Source organism: Drosophila yakuba, chromosome 3L, assembly GCF_016746365.2.
Source record: "Drosophila yakuba strain Tai18E2 chromosome 3L, Prin_Dyak_Tai18E2_2.1, whole genome shotgun sequence".
Lineage (NCBI taxonomy): Eukaryota > Metazoa > Arthropoda > Insecta > Diptera > Drosophilidae > Drosophila > Drosophila yakuba.
The window spans coordinates 20,390,452-20,409,592 of NC_052529.2; the positions used below are offsets into that span (position 1 = coordinate 20,390,452).

The window sequence follows — 19,141 nt, forward strand, 5'->3', positions numbered from 1 at the left end:
ATTACAGCACTGTAAAGTCTAAGTCAAACGAGAGTATTTCTCAGGTACAAACACAGCTGTAACTAACTTATGACCACTTGCACACCTTTTGGGGAGCACTTACCTGCCTTACTTGGACTGCCTGGCGTCATTGAGGTGTGACAGCGATTTGGTAATGAGATTTCAGTTCGATCTTAGTGGGCGGATTTAAATTAACTCGCCAGACAGTCGAAAAGTGAGTCAGAAAATTACAAACAGCACATGCTTTGAGGAGCTTTTCGGTTTTGTTTTGATGATCAGTTTGATTTGATTTGGCTTCTTCCACGTTTTCGCCGGCTGCGTTGTTGCTATTTATGAATGAAAGTTGCGTTTGTTTACTTTTGCGCACCAAGCTCTCGCGAGAGAGGTAAAAGTGAGAGTAAGAGGGATTTATATCAAAACCCCCACAATCACAAGTGAAAAGTTTTCGCCGCTCTGAATATTGCGGTACACTTACATACATACATATACATATGCTAAAAAACTGAAAACTTAAAGCGATTTATGAGTTATTTAGCACTTGAGTTTCAATTAATCGAAATGTGTTGCGTGAAACACACTGGATGTTCAATATTTACTGTCAACTCTTGAAATTGATAAAAATTTATTTGACCAGCATTTTATGACATTTGCCAAACGTTTGTATTCATATTCATAGAATTTTATACGCACCAACTTACAGACAAGGTTAAAATATTAACTTAGCGGTGTTATAAAAAAACCGAATCCGTCCTATAAGTTAACGTGGCTTATAAATTGGCAGTAGATACGAATTATTTTTAATACTTCAACTTTTTCACAAGGTAACGGTATTAATTATTATTCTTCAAATACGATTTAAAGACATTTGATCTGTAAGTTTAAGGTCACGTCGAAATTGAGTCTAAGATTAAAAGACATTTACAAGTGCCGAAATCCGAATTCTTTCTTCATCTTCTATTTGATTCATTTGATTTCATTTTAAGTTTCTAGCCCCACTTCACGAAACACAACTGTGGCAATACAGTCATAGACCTTTTGGTGGAACTAGGCATATTGTTTATCCTGGCCGACTGCCGAGCTCCAGCTTCGTGTCGTTGTCCTTATCAGGCGAGTGCTTTGGCAGTGGTTCTCTGCTGCCTTCGGGGTCCTTTAAACGAGCGGATGGCTGTGCCGTCGCCTCAGTTCGTCGGCAGCCGTCCCACAGTGCGGATGACCCAAAATCGGACCGCGGAGCGCCGACCTTTGACATTAGTTTTGCTCGCGTTCGCGATTTTTGCCGCGCTGTCACCGCGGCTCAATCGCTTTCGATCCGTTCTGTGTTTGTGCTGCAATTTCGGGGCGAAAACAAAAACAAAGTAAACAATAATTCAAGAGTTACATGACAGAATAAAGTAAAGCCTCCGTCGTTCAATATCAAATCAATTGAAATATGTATACTCGCCTTGCAGGATGCATCCACGGTAAACAAGAGCTTGTGCACATGATTGTTTGTTTGCAAGCATCGGATTCGTTACCGGACCGATTTGGCATACAGTCCGTTTCGCAACTTAGTGTCTCTGGTGTCTACACAATTTGCATAAAAGACTGAATGCGTTTTCCCAAAATTCAGCACATTATAAAGAGTACAAATCATTTTACCACCAATTTTAATAGTCTTTCTTGATATTTATTGATAACTAGATATAGAATGTATTCAATTATAGTGTAAAATTATAGTTAAATATCCTATACAATCTATTTTTTAAACCCCCTTACAGTTCTGACTCGCGCTGTAGGACATCAATGTTAGATATGTCACTTATCCTTGTTTGAAGCTTTTCGACTACTGTCCTTGATTCTGACGTTGGCTTTGATGTCTTTAAAAGGTCATTGAATAGATAAAAAAGGACGAGTTCCTACATTTTAGTCAAGCAGCGAGTACTTCAATGAAAATAGGGCATTCGTTTGTGTTTGTTTTCATTTTGATACGGAAATGCGTTATCTTTCCACAGAATAACTTGCACTCTATTTTAATGGTCAAGTGAGCAGCGGAGGATGAGATGTGGCCATAAAAATTCAATGAATTCATTTAATTCAATGTCATTCAGTGTTAATGAATGTTATAGCTCGTCGTTGACTCGTTTACATATAAACAGGATCATCATTTAGTAAATGTGCAATTTAAAAGCATTCGGTAATGAAATTATATCGAACATATGTATGAGATTGATCCTTTGAAATGAAAGTAGAAGTAAAGGATTTTAAAGGCTTTAAGTTACTGCACAAAAAGTTATGACACTATTTTTATAAAATACTTCCCTTTAAGACATCGCTCTTCCCGTTCCCGTAATGGAATAGGTTCTTAAATAGAGTTTTCAAGGATTTTCTACTTATTCGCATTTAAAATCTAAAGGTTTCCGAGCCATGTAAAGTATTAAATTCTATCTCCCATGATACCTATTCCCTCCACTCCTCCACCCACCAAGCTGGATTAATGTTTGTCCCCACAAGAAATAGCTCGCGGCGTTTATTTCTCTGCGACAGAGATTTGTAAATTTGTAATGCTTAACATGCTTTTGGGCGCAGAAAGTACTAGATAAATGTAATCATGGTGGAGCATGTTCGCCTTATTGGAAGCACAAAAGCAAGTGGGCGCTGTTTGCTTTTTGGGCCTCTTCGGAGCCTTCAAATATGCATAAACTAATTTTGGCTTATGCAACATACTTTTCGGCACACGGCATCGATGCTGCTGCTCCTCCAGCTCCTAGTCTCCTCGTCTCCTTCTGCAATATTCATTACCTTGCCAGCCCATATGTGCTATTCCCCGTCCGCCGCTGAAACATTTAAATGCTAATAAATTTCGTTTATGAGCGAGAGTCGTGCTGGACAGCCGTGCACTAGGAAAAATTGGGTACTACTTTAGTTGAATCAGGATGGTGTTTGAAAGATTTTACAATAATTGTGTGAGGTGCAACCATAATGGAATATCCCCAAATAATTATTCTTAGAATTTGAAAAGACCTGCAAGTGTCTTTAGTAGGTTTCTTGGTACTGCTGCTCATACTTAATGAACGTAATTAGTTAAATAGTCGAATATGTTTCTTAACATATAAAAAAAAGGTATTAATATAAATATATTTTCGTATTGTCATTTATGAGTTACATTTAAATGGGATGTACATATATCACACATGTGAAAAATTATCTTTATTTATTTATTTAGTTTTGTGATATCTTTTTTAAGTTATATTTCTCGATTGTCCAAAAAGATCCTTTTGCGAAAAAGATTGTATTTTTTATTTTTGAGTGTAGCAACTGGGACAGGTCTCCGATGACGTCCGTGCTAGGTACTCGTGACGCCCGGGCTCCAAAAAAGGTGCAAAGTCAGGTGGGAATGGGAAGAAACTGAGCTCCTGCTCCTGCTATTGCCAAGGAATCCTCCGACAAAGAAGAAGTGGCCACGGGAAATGATTTATGGCGGCTTGGCTCTCGCTGGGGCTGCAAGCCAATTCCATTCCTCGGTTTGTTTGGTCATCCGCTGCCAGTTGGCCGGATGTGGGAGCCAGCAAAAATAGCTCTTAGATTTGTCGAATGCTGAATATTCGGTGTGTTGTGCGTGTGTTTGGTGTTTGGTGTGTATTGTCTGGCATGTGTGTGCCGTGGTGCGTCATAAATCAATTTTAATGTGAAAATTATTGCCGCATACTTTTGGGTCGTTGTCGGGAATTTTTCATAAACAAAACATAACAGGAATTTGTGTGAGCAGGAATGGGCGGAATTCCTAGCTATTTTGACACACATGTGACACCTTAAATCTATGGCTTTTTAAGGCCGGGCTTGGGATAATGGTAATTTATAAAATGGTGCATCTTTTTGTTGGAATTTCCACAGTCTCTAAGCAATAGAGGAATGTGAATTATTCACATTCAATTTTGAAGCTGGTTTTAAAGATTATTTGTAAGAGAACAGGTATTTTTAATTATATTCGACTTATGCAATGTCTGGTTACTTTAATTTATGTATGCAAAATCAACTTTTAATCATGGTAAACTTTCTTTCTTTTCAGGTAATTACGACATTCTTCTTTAAAGTGACACACCTTTTTCAAATGTAAGTTCAAGACCTTGACAAATTATCTGGTTATTTACGAGACCGAAAATTGCTCTTAAGATAACGTAGAAAACTCGATGCTAACTTTTCACCGGAAACTGCAAACGCTTTTGAACTTCGCTTTTTCATTTCGGCCTCTTTCGAGTAAAAATTATTGCCTTTTGCTTTCATTTTGGCCAGCAAAATAAATATCAAAAAGTTCAGGGTCTTGCAAAACTTCAATGAATGCACCGCATTTCTGCAAAAGAGAACTAAAGAGACTAAACCAATGACTTGGTAAAAATATGCATTCAAAAGGAATTTCATGTTTAATTAGGCTAAATAAATGTTATTAATTGAAAGTAGAGCGCACTTTAACGTTCCAGGCTTTATCCAGGCTTATTAGTTATCGTACCTATTTTCAGTTTCCACGTACGTTTTGCGTGCGAGGCTAAGAAGACCTTCAATTTTAACATTCCACAATGTTTATGAGCCTCAATTGGGAAACTGAAAAACTCGATAAAGAAAACTCAATGGCAATAAATTGACTAAAATGCGGCAAACATGAAATGCTGCGCCACTGCAGCATAAAATATATTTTGGCAATAAACCCATTCGAGCTTAAAGAACGAAAAAACATATTTCGACATATTGCTGTGGGGTGAAATGTATTTCTTCAACCAATTGAAGAAGAATAAAATCGAATAGAAAACTAAGACAAAGTTATGTTTTTCGAGTCCACTCGAAACTAGCTGCAGTGATTGATCATAGTGAACATTGAAAAGCTTAATGAATAGAAAATCCTGATAATACGTCTATTGCCTTGCGACCTTCACTACATTATTACTATGGATTTAAGAAAGGGAATAAAATGCCTAAGTTCGCCTTCAACAAGGGCCCCTTCTGCCGTTTAGGGCTAGCCATTTCAGAGCTATTTCTTGAATTAATCTCCTTGGAATGCTCCTGGCTCTGGGTGCCACATCTTTCGCAGGGACACCAAACAGACAACGATAGGTGGGTGGTGAAGTGGTGGGCAGGTGGGCAGGGGGGCAGATGTTCAGATGGGCTGTTGGGAAAGTGGCTACCCAGAAAACCAATTTGATCATTATCTGAACACATAAATCAAAGTCAGTGCAATTAGCGCCAAGGTAGAAGTCCATTTTAAAATTAATTAAACCGAAAACAAATCCACAAAACGAACCGCACGAAGCCCACAACTCACAGCCGGATCCGGATCCGGATTCAGAGCCGTTGTCCCAGTCGGATATAAAGAGAAGTGGAAGGGAAACCCGGACTTCAAGCCAACAACACGGGTGAAAACCGAACGAACGCTTTTCCCGGATGCGATGGGAAAACATGGGACAGAGCCAGAGCCAAGTGAAAAACTCGTGGTTGGTCGAATTACAAACAAGCAGCAGGATGGATTTTCCGGTGGTTTTCTGATTGCTCACTTTTATCCCGCCGAATAAACAGAAACGGGAATGTGACCGCATTTTAGCCAAAACTTTGTTCAATAAAACTTTATTACTTTTGAGAAATAATAGTAATTTCCCTTCTCCTGCAAACTTTTGATTTAGAATTGGTACTGAATGAATGTGTAAAATTGGCTTTAAGGAGAAATGACAAAACACTTATTCCCGCCATATAAAGAAATTCGAGCTTTCAAAAACCTCCGTGGGTAAAAATGGTTTTGCCCTTAAAGGTCATGTTACCAATTGTTAAATCTAGCAAAAGGTACAAACAAAGCTCAAAAAATCATCGAGTTAGTTGAGAAAATTATGCAAATGAACAAGAAAATTAATGAATCCCTGGACTTTCATTTTAAGTCAATCAGGTATTGGTTCGTAGGAAAAGTGCAAACTCATTTAGTTATGAAAGACTGCTCAAGGAAAGTCATTCAGTCCATTCGCACGTTTTTGTTTGTTTTTCTTTTTGGTTTTTCGCTTTTGGGGAAAAACTCAACGATTATCTTCCATTTATAATGGCTTCGGCTGGAATTGAAATCTAGTTTTAATCAATATAAATCACCAGCCGGCCCTCGATGGGCGCGTCAGGGGCATAGATTTCGTGTTCGCTGAATGCGAAGTGATTTATGCACTACTGCTGGGTGGTCATCACCCGCCACCCACTCACCCACTCACCCGCCACCCACTCACCCACTCACCAACCACCCACCGCCCGCTACTCTGCCGTAATTACTGCCGGTCCGGTTTAGTGCGGTTTGGTTTGATGCACTGAGACAAATCAATATGGTATTGATACCATACTATGTCAGTGGATTAAAGTTGAGCACAAAATAAATTAGGCAATTCGTTATATTAAATAAATGTAGTGTTTGTTTCAACGTTATAGAATTACATTTTCAAAGTGTTATTAATCAATTGCCTTAAGCGTTCGATATAAGATTATCCATACTCGTAGGACAACAAATGTATTGCACTTTTGCTGTAACAATTCGTTCTCTTTCTTCTTTTAATAACATTAAGTTATGTATTACTTGTACCAATTAAACTTGTATATTGAAAGGACCAGTGGCTCTAGTTTTTCCCAGTATGCGTTGTTTTTTTGGTGCGGTCCGTTCTGTCCGTCCTTAATTTGATTTGTGTCCTGGGCGCGGCGGCTGGCGATGCAGGCTCACTCGTCCTTTCGAGGACTCCCGCCAGGTGAGAGGGGTGCGGCCAGTCGAATACTGGACAACGGTTGCTGATTGTGTGGTGTCGTCTGCCGGAGCTGCATATCTGGCGTCGAATTGTGGATTTTCGCAAGGACCTGTCGGTCGGGCGGCTTCTGTCCATGACTGGATAAATCCGCAAGATTAATTAAATTTTATAAATTGAGATACAGTACTATAGCTCCATGGGAATTCATCCAGATACAAATTTTAATTGAGAATGGTAAACCCATATCTAGATCAGAGAGGAATGTTATTTTATTCATAGTTTTTGGTGAACTCATTCGAAAACCAATTTATTTTCCTCATTGAGTGATTGGAACTGTTTACTTCCCTTCGATTATAATAAAAAATTTCTCGTCTAACTTATTCCAACCTTTAGTAGAGGTACAAGACACTCTGGCTGGAGCGAATCATTAAAAATAATTAATTATTACCAAACAAACTTCTAAAGCTTAAAACAAAGTACGTTTTTTCATAGAAAGTCCGTGAAAAACTTGGCAAGTTAAAAAGCGAAAGTTAAAGAGGGAATTAAGGCTGTCATGGCAGACATATAAGGCTTTGTCCTCCTTTGTCCGTTTCCAATGCCTCGATGACGTCGTTCGATATTTCATTTTCGAAATGGCGTATAAATTACGTTCACCCCTCAATTAGCGTTCTCAAAAACCAGAAACCCGATAATGTCCAAGGGGTTGGAGTTGGCATTATCTTTAACCCCGGCAACTGCGACATCAAAAAGTTAAGGCTAATTAGCATGATGTGGATCAACAAGCCAGTAATAGCATCCAGAATTTAATATTCCCGCTCTAGTGCCAAAGCGGATGCAAAGTCTAAAATGTCTGCTCGCCAAGCTTGTCCCTTCTTATTTATTTTCATTTTTGTTTTTGCTGGCCTCGTGTTTTCAGCAGATTGAATGTTAAAGCTCCGAGTTCCATCGCCCGAGGAGCTGCGACACCCACTTTGTTTCCAATTGGGGTCAGTGGAGATACAAGGCAGCCACTTTTCACTTTTCAGGGGGATGCATCGGATCAGGTCGCTTGCAAAAAATGTGCCATTATTTGTCACTTCAAATCGTGGCAAGTTTTGGCTATTGACAAGCAAAATGCTTCAAATTGTAAAATTATGAACAAAAGATCTTTTCGTAAAATTTGACTCTTGTTTTGAAATCATTTTCGATTAGAATAGCGCTGGAATATGGGCTATTTTCACTCAAGTGTATTGCTGTATGTGCCGAGAGGCGCTCCATGTTTGTCAAATTTATTTAGCAAATGGACTTCAAGCGCTTTCCGTCGCTTTGTTCTGCGCTGGGCGCCAGCAGACTGGTTCGGATAAAAATGTTTGCCTCGAAACGGAAACTGGTTTGAGTGGCGCATCTCCGAGGACACATTGCCCGTTGCCAGTTGCCCATTGCCACATCGCCATCGAATCGCCAGATTGCCACGCTGCCACTCAGACAATAAAGGATAACCACGAATGTCCTGTGAAGCGGAGCGTGCCCGAATGAGCCGGAGCATGCGTCATTTTCCGCTCGCTTAATGAAACGTCGCCAACAAGCCGTACGGCTGAGATGCTCGGCAAACGATTCTGAAAATCCGGGGAAATACGGAGAAAATCCCCAGAATATCAAACTATTTCACAGGAGCCAAGGCAGCAACGCACAATACACTGTGCATAAAAGTGGCATTCAAGTTTCCCAAGCTAACAAACTGCTCAAAGGGGCAATTTCTCTAATCTTCCAACACATTTGGATATGTTTTCCCTAAACAAAATACGTTCTCTATATGTAAAAGATTTTGAAATTGTTTTGTAGCACATGACGTAACTATGAATCACACTCCAAATGTTACGTTCTTCATAGAAAATATTTGGTTTAATTTAGAGTTGTTGATTCGCTCCTATTCAAGTGAACGATTATTTTGTTTTCCTTACCACTGAGAGGACTGGGTTTTGCTAATTGTTTTTCCTCCGAGTGTACATCGATGGCATATCTTCAGTGTCCTGGGCGTATGGGGCGTCGCCTCCTCCTTTGATCCTTTCGGAGAGCCATTCTCGGATTGTTGTAAATAATTGGCGGCACTTGAGGGGACGTCCTTGCCGTTGTAGGCCCAAAGTGGCCAACAAAGGAGGCTTTGTTGTGGGTGTGTATGTGTGTGTGTGTGTGTGTGTGTATTAACAGTTTTGGGTCCACGTTCTCGACCGGAAATCGGAAACCAAATCAGGCTGACAAAGCCTTTCGAGCAACAAATGGCATAATGGAAATCGAATGTAAAATGCTGGCGAATGAAACGCTCGTAAGCAGCAATTTGCCTGAATAAATAATATTCGCAAGTGTCATCGAGTTTTCCCTTCTGGTCAACATATTGTACGTATGTATGTTGACTAACTGTGGGTGTGGTAGTTTCAAGGATAATCCTGCTGGGGACGAGCTGCCTTTGTCATCTGTTAATTACAGCCACTGCGGGTACAATTGTCTGCCATTGATTAAGACAGCCAGGCACTTGACTGCGAAGCCCTAGGAAATAATAATAAGCGAGAATGTCATTAAAAGTTTCCAAATGCTTTCGAGTACACCCGAAAGACGAAACTCAAATACAAGGATGTGTGTTTGTGTGTGCATGGCACACACACACACTCCTTTCACAAAGGACACGAAAATGCTGTGCTCATTTTCCCTCTGCTCCCCCTTGCCCCATAAGCACTTGCCGTAATTGCAAGTGCTTAACGCAACGTGAAGTGTCACTCCAGTTTTCATCACTTTGACTCTCCATTCGAACATAACTATCGACTCGATAATTTGATAACGTTTTTACCGCGCCCCATCGGATGCAAATTGCCGGAGACATTCAATTGATAGCTGCGCCTAATCGAATCACTTTGGATGCCCCACTTACGCCTGTCATTGCGGCAATGGGTTATGCTTTGTGCCATTAGCGGGACACAATCGTGGCTAACATCTCCTCACTGGCACATAAACGGCTCAAATAGGCAACCACGGGATTTCAGGAAGCTCTATGCGTGCACTGCGAGAAAATCAAGTGCCTTTCGAGGCTTTAGAAGAAGCGAGAAGGAGATTAGAAGCAGAACTAAACATGATATACTTAAATGCTTAATTATATTTTAAATCATTTCAAATTACTTCTGCCATTGAATACACATCTTGGCAATAATAAAAGATCTTCGTAAGCAAAAACATTGAGATCCGAAGGGGCAGGGGCTTCTGGGTAGCCATGCTTTCTCCCAGTGTATTCGCATACTCTGAACAAGGTGTGCGTCGGTCATATGTACATATATGTACATCAAAGTGAGGTGCCTGGAATTTGCCATTAATTAGTCTGCAGGTGTCGTTGGCCAGAAGAACGAAGAACCGAACGAAGAAGAACTAGGTGGCTACGTATGGCTAGGAGCTTGACCGCACCACCTGGAGGGGTGGTTGATGTGGGTCGGTGGGTGGTGGGTGGTGGTCGGTGGGTATTTGCCGGAAGCGTGGCCTGCTCATAAAAATTGGCAAACAAAGGAAACTTTTTGCCGAAGGACGAGCACGATACACAACACGACAGTGCGTGAGCAAATGTGTCGACTGAATCGTTGGGGGCTTTGGGGCAATGTTCGAGGCACGATTTACGTAAATTTTTATTACAATAATAACGGCAGGCGAGAGGCAACGCGCGAAATATACTTAATGAAAGAAACCACAGCGATCGATTTGTGTATTGGCCTGGCCAAAAAGGTGAAAGGGACTGAGAATGGCCGACTGCGGGTAAATGGGTAAATGGGAAAATGAGGGGAATGCACGACGACGAGCCCTAATGATGACACATCCTGGGGATGGCGGGGCAATCATGGGGAAGGGAAACGTGGCCCCCAGCCAACCAGTGCGAACCAGTTGCCGAGTATTTCCCAAATGACGTAAGAAGTTGCAAAAGGACTGCGCGCCAAACTGGCACGGATCAATAATCGATGTGTAAAAAGTCGGTGACTGTGTTATGGCAAAGAGGACCTCATTAAAATTGCCCTACAGACTTCTTGGTCGCCTGCTAGGAGTAACTTTCTAGCCAAAAGTTTAAACGCATACACAATCTAGCCAATTTAGTGGAAATTGGTTGCCTTAATTCGTTTACATTTACCACATTTGAGCTAAAATCTGCGAACAAAAAATGGTATTTAAAAATAAAAAGGAAACTTTTTCAACTTTAAATGTATTCAACATAATTTCTTTAATATTCATTTAAATGCCACTTTCTATCTTGTTATTATATTGAAACACACCTTGTTGAATTTTTCCGCTGAACTTACTTCTTATTTATTTGTACGTGCTAAGCAAAATACAAAATCGGTTTGAATATCTTTTCAGTTTGGCCAACCGTGACATCTAATATTTGCACACAGCCTCTAGTAAATATTTTAGTTCACAATATTGCCATTTCTAGTTTTCGGTTCAATAAATGCAGAAAAAATGCGTAGCTTTAAACCAGAATTAAACGATTCACTAACTAGGCAAATGAATAACGATACATTCTGAGAACGACCGAGGGCTCCCAATTTTACTTGATTTCCAAGTAACGTTGGGCCAGATTTTCTTCCTGGAAAAGTTCAACCCTTAGGAAGACTCGAAGGAAAGGCCACACAGGTGCGAATTACACAAATTTATGCTGAAATCATTTGATTTGTGGGCCAGTTGGAGAAACTTTCGGTTCGCACATAATTCATTAAGCCCGCTGTCCCCACTTTTTGGCCCATTTCGGCTGTCAAACCTGGCCCAAACCTAATGTGCCCTAAGCCAGGACGAGTTTGCGGGCTGTCACATATGTGTGTACGTGTCAAATGTGAATCCAGCTCGCTCAGTTCGTTTAGTTCGGAAAGGGGACAGCTAATTCCGACCGATTCGGACTGACTCACTAACTGGCCTGGAAAAGTGTGGCTGTCACACTCGGAGCGCATTGTCCTTTTTCCGTCGTCTCGATTTTTTGGCAGGGACACATTTTATTTGATCGTTTTCTATTTATTTTTATATCCCATTACTCTGCCAGCTACACAAATAAAAAATATTGCTTTGCATTCTCACGTTAAATTGATTTTAGAGAGCTTTAATGACTTACTCTCGAAATTAAATATTTTGTAGGATCAATGGATTCTATGAGTTCAAGGTACTATGATTTTCTAAAATTATACGATTTCTTTAAACCTAATCAAAAATAGTAATAGTTCATATTGTGAACTAATAAAATTCGAATTAATTGTCTTCGCTTCGAATTGATTTCACATCGACATTTTATTTTCGCAATGTAAGACGAGTATCTAAAAACAATTTTAGTTCAAAATGTTGAAATTTTTCCATCTACTCGTCGCTAAGCTGGCAGTATACCAGTTTTTAGTGCCCCTAAAAAAAGCTGACAACTTTGCGCTGACGTTTCTGGTCCGGATCCGTTTGACTGGCCATCGACATCGGCGGAGGTCCGCAAATTGGTAGGCAACATATTAAAGCTAGCTGGGCACACACGGATGGAAAAATTGACTCAAAAGTGAAACATTTTGCCATCCTGCTCGTCTTCTGGGGCGATGTCATTGCCATTTAGGTGGCAACTGGAGGCGAAATGGCGTTTATGTGTTTGCATGTCAGCCCGTCTTTGTGGGCGGTTGTTGTTGGGTGGCTAGGTGGTGCTGGGTGGTGCTGGGTGGTGCTGGCTTACCTTAGTTGTAGGTGGAAATGTGGGCGCAAATGGGCGGTGGGTGTGCCACGCAAGTTGCATGCTCCACTGACACGGGCGAAAGACATCGGGCAGGCAACAAAGTCCGTACACGTATCCTTCGAAAATTTGTGTTGATTTGCTTTGCAACAATGTATTAGGCAAACAACTGCAACTATACTCCTTGGGGGCATACACGAACCCACGTCTCTATGTACACTCGTATGCAGTGAACTTTCCACTCGGCACACGGGTGAGCACATACACCGCTGGTCAAGATGGTAGCAGGGGTGTGCTGGTTGGAAGATTCGATAAGCATGTTCGGGGAGTCCGGAATCTGTGCCAACGGGAAGTTGAGCCTTATTTGGTCACCTTCTTATTAGGGAAAACTATTGTCAAGAAGTGTTAGTCTCTAAAAAAATATTTAATGTGTTTGTGCACCACTCTTGTTTTTACGCTAACTTAACTAACGCTCTGGACTTTCTATTTTGTTTATGTTAATAAATTGAATAGATTGCAGTTTTATTATGCTTACCCCAAATGTGCACAAGTGGCTGGGTAGGACACGTTTTCGTTCTGGAAATTGGTTTTCACAGAGCCCTTAAAGATGGAAAATTTGGGTGTCTCACGTTTGCTAAACATATTTCAACTGCTTAACTAAATCTCTAAATTATAGCAATTCGTAGCAGTGAAGCTATGCAATCAATTTGTTTTGTATTTGTTTAAACATCAAACGAAAACAAAAAATTAAAACGGCAAATATTTGAAAATAAACATTCCCCTCGTTTGTCATAGAGCTATTCACAATCGATCCTTATTTGTTCTCTGTGAGTCCGTAATTATCCTTGCGTGCGTTTGTCCCGTGCTTTAGTGCCCGTAAAATCTGTTTGCTCGAAAGCAGTGCATCCCACACGGAACACTCCGCATCCTAGTTGGCGTTGAGCTGGCGAAACAATCGAAACCGTCGTGGTTGCGTCCTTATCTACAGCTCCTCCTTTCCGCTGTCCAGGACTAGGAGCGCAGGACTCCGGCCCGTCCTTGCCGCTTATCAAACGCCAATCAAAATGGTGCACGCGGTGAAAGCGAGCGAGGATGTCGAGAGCGGCAGATGCCACGTGTCTGGCTATTTAGCATGGAAATTCGCTGAATGGTGGCGGGTCTAACCGGGACACAATGCGACCGAGGGTCTGCAGTGCACTTAAAGAAATATCTCCTTTACTGCCGTCTAGAGAGTAATACTTCACAATAATGATAGGTTGTCTCCGCCTGCTGCTTGTAATCAAAGAATTCCATACATCTGCAACTCAATTCGATAAGAAGGAATGCAATTGAACGAACAAAACACGAACCAAATATACTCGAAACTAAATCTATAATAGCCGATATTGCAGTAAGAAAATCCTCACCTTTGCGTTCGATCAAATCGAGTGCGAGACATTTCAGTTTAATGTTCCATCCTATTTATTTCTGTGTGGAAATTACATAAAGGCTTCAAGGTAACCGACGGACTCAGAACAGAGAACACAGAACACGCAAACGGAGCATTTAAATCGATTTCGACGGGAGCGGCGGCATTGGGGAGTCCGCCGGAGTAGCTTGTTTATAGCTCCTGCAAATTTATCTGACTGTTTTGCCGTTATTTATGGACGGACACCCCCCGACCCGGACTGGACCCCTCCACAATCCAATCCGCGTTCCATTCTGCTCGACTTTCTCCACCACCGTGTGTCTGTGGGTTTTCAATAATGGCCCTTGCAATGGGGTTAAAGCCGCTCCAAAGTGGGTCCATTCAATTTGCAAATTTGAGCACTTCTGAGTGGCCCAGTTGGGGCCACACTGTGCCGGATATGTGGTATTTCCCAAAAGACTTCTCACTAAATCAAACATAAAATCATGCCGAACTGGCATATTTAAGGCGGCCAACTAATTTCGACTTCTTTAATCTGGCATTTAAAAACCCTTTAGAAGAACACGCAGTTTTATGCAACCTAAATTTTACCTCACTCGAATGTGGAACTCGAATTGAATGGCTTGCAAATTGCCTCTTTTGGTGCCATTGCATTGGCCAAATGGGAACACATTTTACGAGAATTAATTTGGTTTCGTCTGCAAAACATAAGTTTGCAAAACATAAATTAAATGTAATCTAAAATATGTTTATTGCAATGGGGCAATCTGTTTATGGCACATTAGTATGAAAGTATGGTTTGCCGTTAATCAGAAATATTTACTCGTTAAATAAAAGGGTATACTAGATTCGTTGAAAAGTATGTAACACGTAAAGGGCAGCGTTTCCCACACTATAAAGTAGATATATTCTTGATCAGGATCAATAGCCGAGTCAATCTGGCTATGTCCGTATGAACGTCAAGATCTCGGGAACTATAAAATATAAAAAGTTAGAATTAGACGTGCAGACTCCAGAGACATACCCGCCAAAACTGCAACGCCCACACATTAGTTTTTTGATTTATTTTCATTTTACTATTTTTTTCATTTTCTATTGATACGCCAAAAATATTGCAGAACTTTCTCATTCGCACTCCCAAGAACTGAAGATGTGTAACGTATATATAATATTATAATCGAGGAATTCGACTTTAGCGTTCTAACTTGTTAATATTCAAAACCATTGAAAACGGGGAGTAAGCATAAAATAAATTTCATGTATTTATTATATATTTTATGAAAGATTTTGTGATTTGTTGGAACAAAACGTTATTTATAAGAAATTGGTGCCCATAGGTTCGTTCTTTAAGCTATGCAAACAAAACCAACAAATTGGAAACCAATCATTTCCCTTCTCAACTTTAATTGACAGACCTCTTCAGCTAGTGAAGTTATGTTTGCTGGGTTGTCACGGTTCGGTCGGCACCCGTCCAAAATCGAAAATCCAAAATCGAAAAACCCGACATGTGGGACTGGGACTCATTCAATTGCCAAACGATTATCTCCGGCCTCATCAAACACATCCGCACATCGCCCTGACTTCCGACTAGAAAACCAGAGAAGTCGATGCGAAATGCCTGCAAATGAGCGGCGCTTGTCTGCGGTCGTCTGTGGATGCGGGTCCTGAAATCCTAGAGTCCTGGAGTCCTGTACTCTGGTCCTCTTCGGAACCCTCGGACATTAGTATGCAGCCGGGTGGATCCAGTCTATGTTCTTCGGCGATGGGCCCACACTTCCGTCGCTGGTGTGCACTCGACTGGATTTATCGACAGCGGCCCAGACGACACAGCCTTTGCCGGAGGAGACCGCAAACTATTTCAGGTGCCTAATCGCATTCTGCCCAAAAACAATTCGCTTTCGACGAGTGGGGCCCAGTGTCCCAAAACAAAAAGAAAAAGCAGAGAAAAACGGTCCGGAAAACTGCACCACAACAAGAAAAAAATGGCCAACTGGCTGGCAAACTGGCAACAACTGCCGCATTGTCATTGAAATTGTTGGCCGACTTTTTTCCCTCGCTGTTCTTTGTAGTTTGCCCCTATCGCAAGGCTTGGATTTGGCTTTCAACGATTCGATTTTCCCAATTTTTCATACGAGCAACGAGGAACACATAGAGCTTTATAGAACTTTTCACACAGGATAACGAAATACCAAAATGGTCAAGAATGTAGTCTGAATCAATAAAACTGAATGGTAATTATAGGCTTGAAAAATCACTTTGTTTTGTGAAAACTAAATTTCTTTGAGCAATAGCTCTGAAAATTTTTCCATAAATAAAATAGGCTCTTAAACGGAGCTTAACATGAATGTGAATTTTGTCAGTATGTACACGTTTATAAATATTTATTTGTGGTTTTGAAGTGAATTTGTTTTAAACATGATATATTGAATTCGGTTTATCCTTACGCTTTTAAAAACCAGGTATACCTAACTCGAATCAGTCGACTGCGGGGTCTGTGCCAGATTTTTGGTATATTCCCTGAGCTTTTTGCTTGGCGCCTGCCTGTCATCAGAGCCTCTTTCACCCACAGTCCACCGCCCTTCCGCCGTCCTGGCTGCCACGCCCCCACGGCTATTGTTTGAGGCACATCGGGAACTATAAATCAACAAATTTGACAGCAGAATGTGCAAAGTGGTAAACAAAAAGCGACTTCGGAAGCGGTTGCAAGCCAAGGACAAAGGCAGAGTGTCTGTGGGATTGCACCGGGGAATCGAGGACTTGTGGCTTGCTAGTCTCTCCTGCCAGAGTCCTGCCATCTGGATGTCTGAATATCTGGCTGTTGATGGTGGTCGTGATGCTGTTTCTCCGCCTGCTGGGGATGGCCTTTATTGGTAGTAATCAAGCGTGATTAATTGAATTAAAATTGAATTTTTGTTTCGCATAGGATGTGTTGTTTGGGGTTTGTAAAAAGTATGGAAGGAGATCCATCTGAGTTTTGCCTTTCCAATCATCGAACAATAAGCTTCAACACCTGGCAATTAGGAATAACCCCTTAGGGCTGACGTTTAGTAATGTAAGCTAACAACTCGAGCGTATGGTCTTTTGGGGAATAAGTACACAAGGATTCTTCTTTACTTTTCAGTCTAATATATTGTATTTAACATTAGCAAGAGGTTGTAATCTGAATATATTTAAAATACACTGCATCAAATCCCACTTTATTAAAATGATTCTAATGTAGGCGATAAGCTTGCATAATACAGTTTAAAAAATAAATAAATTTTAGTTGACTAGGTGTGGAATTAGTCCCTTTAATTTATCAAATATTAACATATATCCCTGCCGCAAATTTTTCTACACAACCCCTATACTCCTGTGCATAAAATTGTATTTTGTAAGCTTATTTTTTGAACCTTAAAGCTTTGTTATCCTTCCCAGTTCCTTTGAAATTTATAAAAATTACGGCAGCAGCTGTCCTGAATTGCCGATGCTACTTGTACCTTGTCCGTGAAATGAGTAATCTGAATCTGCGGAATACACGCAAAGCCAAGTAGCCCGTAATTGTGTTGTGGTTTCTCCGGGTCTTCGTGATTACTCTTTTGACTTTATTGTTACCCGAAAGAACACGATATGTTGGTCAGGAGTCAAACTGAACCCAGTGTCGGGAGATAACTTTTAAGTTGGCATAATTTAATTTAATCTCAGTGAGTTTACAGGAATTTAATTGAATTTCATCAACATATGTTCAGCTTGTTTAAGATCGACCTGTAAACTTGTTTCAAAACAAGTAAAATTAAAGCCATTAAAAGAATTGTAATGTTTTCGTGAAAATTAGCTTTTAATACAAATTTGGTTTTTAATTTACTTTAAAGGGGATTTTTTCCTTTTTTTATTTGTATTAAATGGCAACCATATTAACAATTGAAAGGACTCGGAGAAAAGTTTTACAACCCGCAAAAGCTCAGTAAGAACAGCAATTGGTAGACTCAATAAAACTATAAGACTATTTATCAACTCAAATTTCAACCGAATAACCAGCGAAAGATTTTATTTTTGTTGGAGTTACAGGGTTCGATTCTGCAATATGAAATATGACACGTTGTGCAAACTTTTCAAGCTATATATAGAAGTAACGACTCATCACTAACCTCTTGTCTGTACTCTGTCTTTTTCAAGGTAACGACTCGAATCCAGATGATATATTGCAACGATGTCTCTCGTGCAGGCGCATTAAGTTCGCTTATTGCCGGCAATAAACTCATTTACGTACTCGACCCGTACTCGAGCACCTTGCTCCTTGTGGCAGGAGTCACCTCGGTCGCGGTCCTGGGGAGGAGTACGGGCTCCTTCTCCTCGTCAGGTGCAGAAACAAACACGGATACGGGCACAGCTACAGATACAGATACAAATACAGATACGGTTAGGGAAAAGGACAGGTATAGGGATAGGGATAGGGAAAGAGATACGAATACGGATACTGTGCCCAAGTACTTTACGCGAGTGTTTAGGTGTGTGGGCTGAGCTAACAAACCGAGCAGGAGACAAACAACCAACAGCAAAGGAAGAAACAAACAAACAGGCAGACAAACAAACCAACCGAGAGGCAAACAAATTGCTAAAATAAATGTACGGCGGGGGCCAGAAGAAACAGCAGCAACCAAGACTCGACAAAAGGAAGAGGACTCGAAAAAGAAAGAAACAAAAATCGGCATCGAAATCGGAATTGGAATCACAATCAGAATCAGAATCGCAGAGGTCCTATTAATGAACCAACCCAGGTGAGTAGGTGCCGCTGACAATAATCGAGGAGTGGGTGCACCGAGAGAAAATTGTCCATTCTTCCCAGTTTACATTTTTAATTTAGTTTTGAAAACGCTTTTTCTTATTAAAAACTAAAGGGTTGAAATTAATTAGGTACCAAAGTGCAGGAGATAGTTAAAATTTGAATATTTTAGGTAATTAGAAACAATTTCATTTCCTTCAGTAAAATAATTCTCATAAGTGCAGATATCATTGTATTAATTGCGAATATATCCTTTACCATCACAGAAAAGAGTATTTAAACGACCCCTTCAATTGCTTTTGTAAAACAATAAGGCTAAGATTCGAGAAACTAAAAGTGATTTGATATTATTTTTCGCCGTTGAATCCCTTGATAGCGGAATGATGGATGGGCATTGTTTCACTTTTGCGTGGCTTCAAGTTGTGTTTTTGTTTCGATTTTGCACTTTGCACTCTGACCCGTTTTGTTAAGACAAAGCCCAAGGCGAAAGTTGCGCTATCCTCTTTGCATAAATCACTGGCTGGCTCTCTGATAACTTTAAAAATCAA

The 19,141-nt window shown here is 40.6% G+C and overlaps 1 protein-coding gene and 2 long non-coding RNA genes across 9 annotated transcripts in view; 2 read left to right on the forward strand and 1 right to left on the reverse strand.

Moving 5' to 3' along the window:
- The window catches only part of LOC6539423 (serine-rich adhesin for platelets), a 48,647-nt gene that overhangs the window by 12,102 nt on the left and 17,404 nt on the right, over positions 1–19,141 (forward strand). For 2 of the 7 annotated variants that reach the window (XM_002086268.4, XM_043207086.1), the window contains exon 1: positions 18,334–18,588. The exons of 3 other annotated variants lie outside the window; for them this stretch is intronic. The gene's annotated coding sequence lies outside the window, so the exon portion shown is untranslated. Of the gene's footprint in view, positions 1–18,333; positions 18,589–19,141 lie in introns of those variants that run through there. 2 more of the 7 variants (XM_043207087.1, XM_043207088.1) reach the window with 1 other exon arrangement.
- Positions 757–18,083, forward strand: LOC6539415. Its single transcript, XR_001453723.3, has 3 exons — positions 757–1,460; positions 4,046–4,089; positions 17,987–18,083. It is a non-coding gene; the product is annotated as an uncharacterized LOC6539415 (long non-coding RNA).
- Positions 926–14,784, reverse strand: LOC120321626. Its single transcript, XR_005561345.2, has 2 exons — positions 13,830–14,784; positions 926–13,720 (listed from the first exon to the last, which is right to left on the reverse strand). It is a non-coding gene; the product is annotated as an uncharacterized LOC120321626 (long non-coding RNA).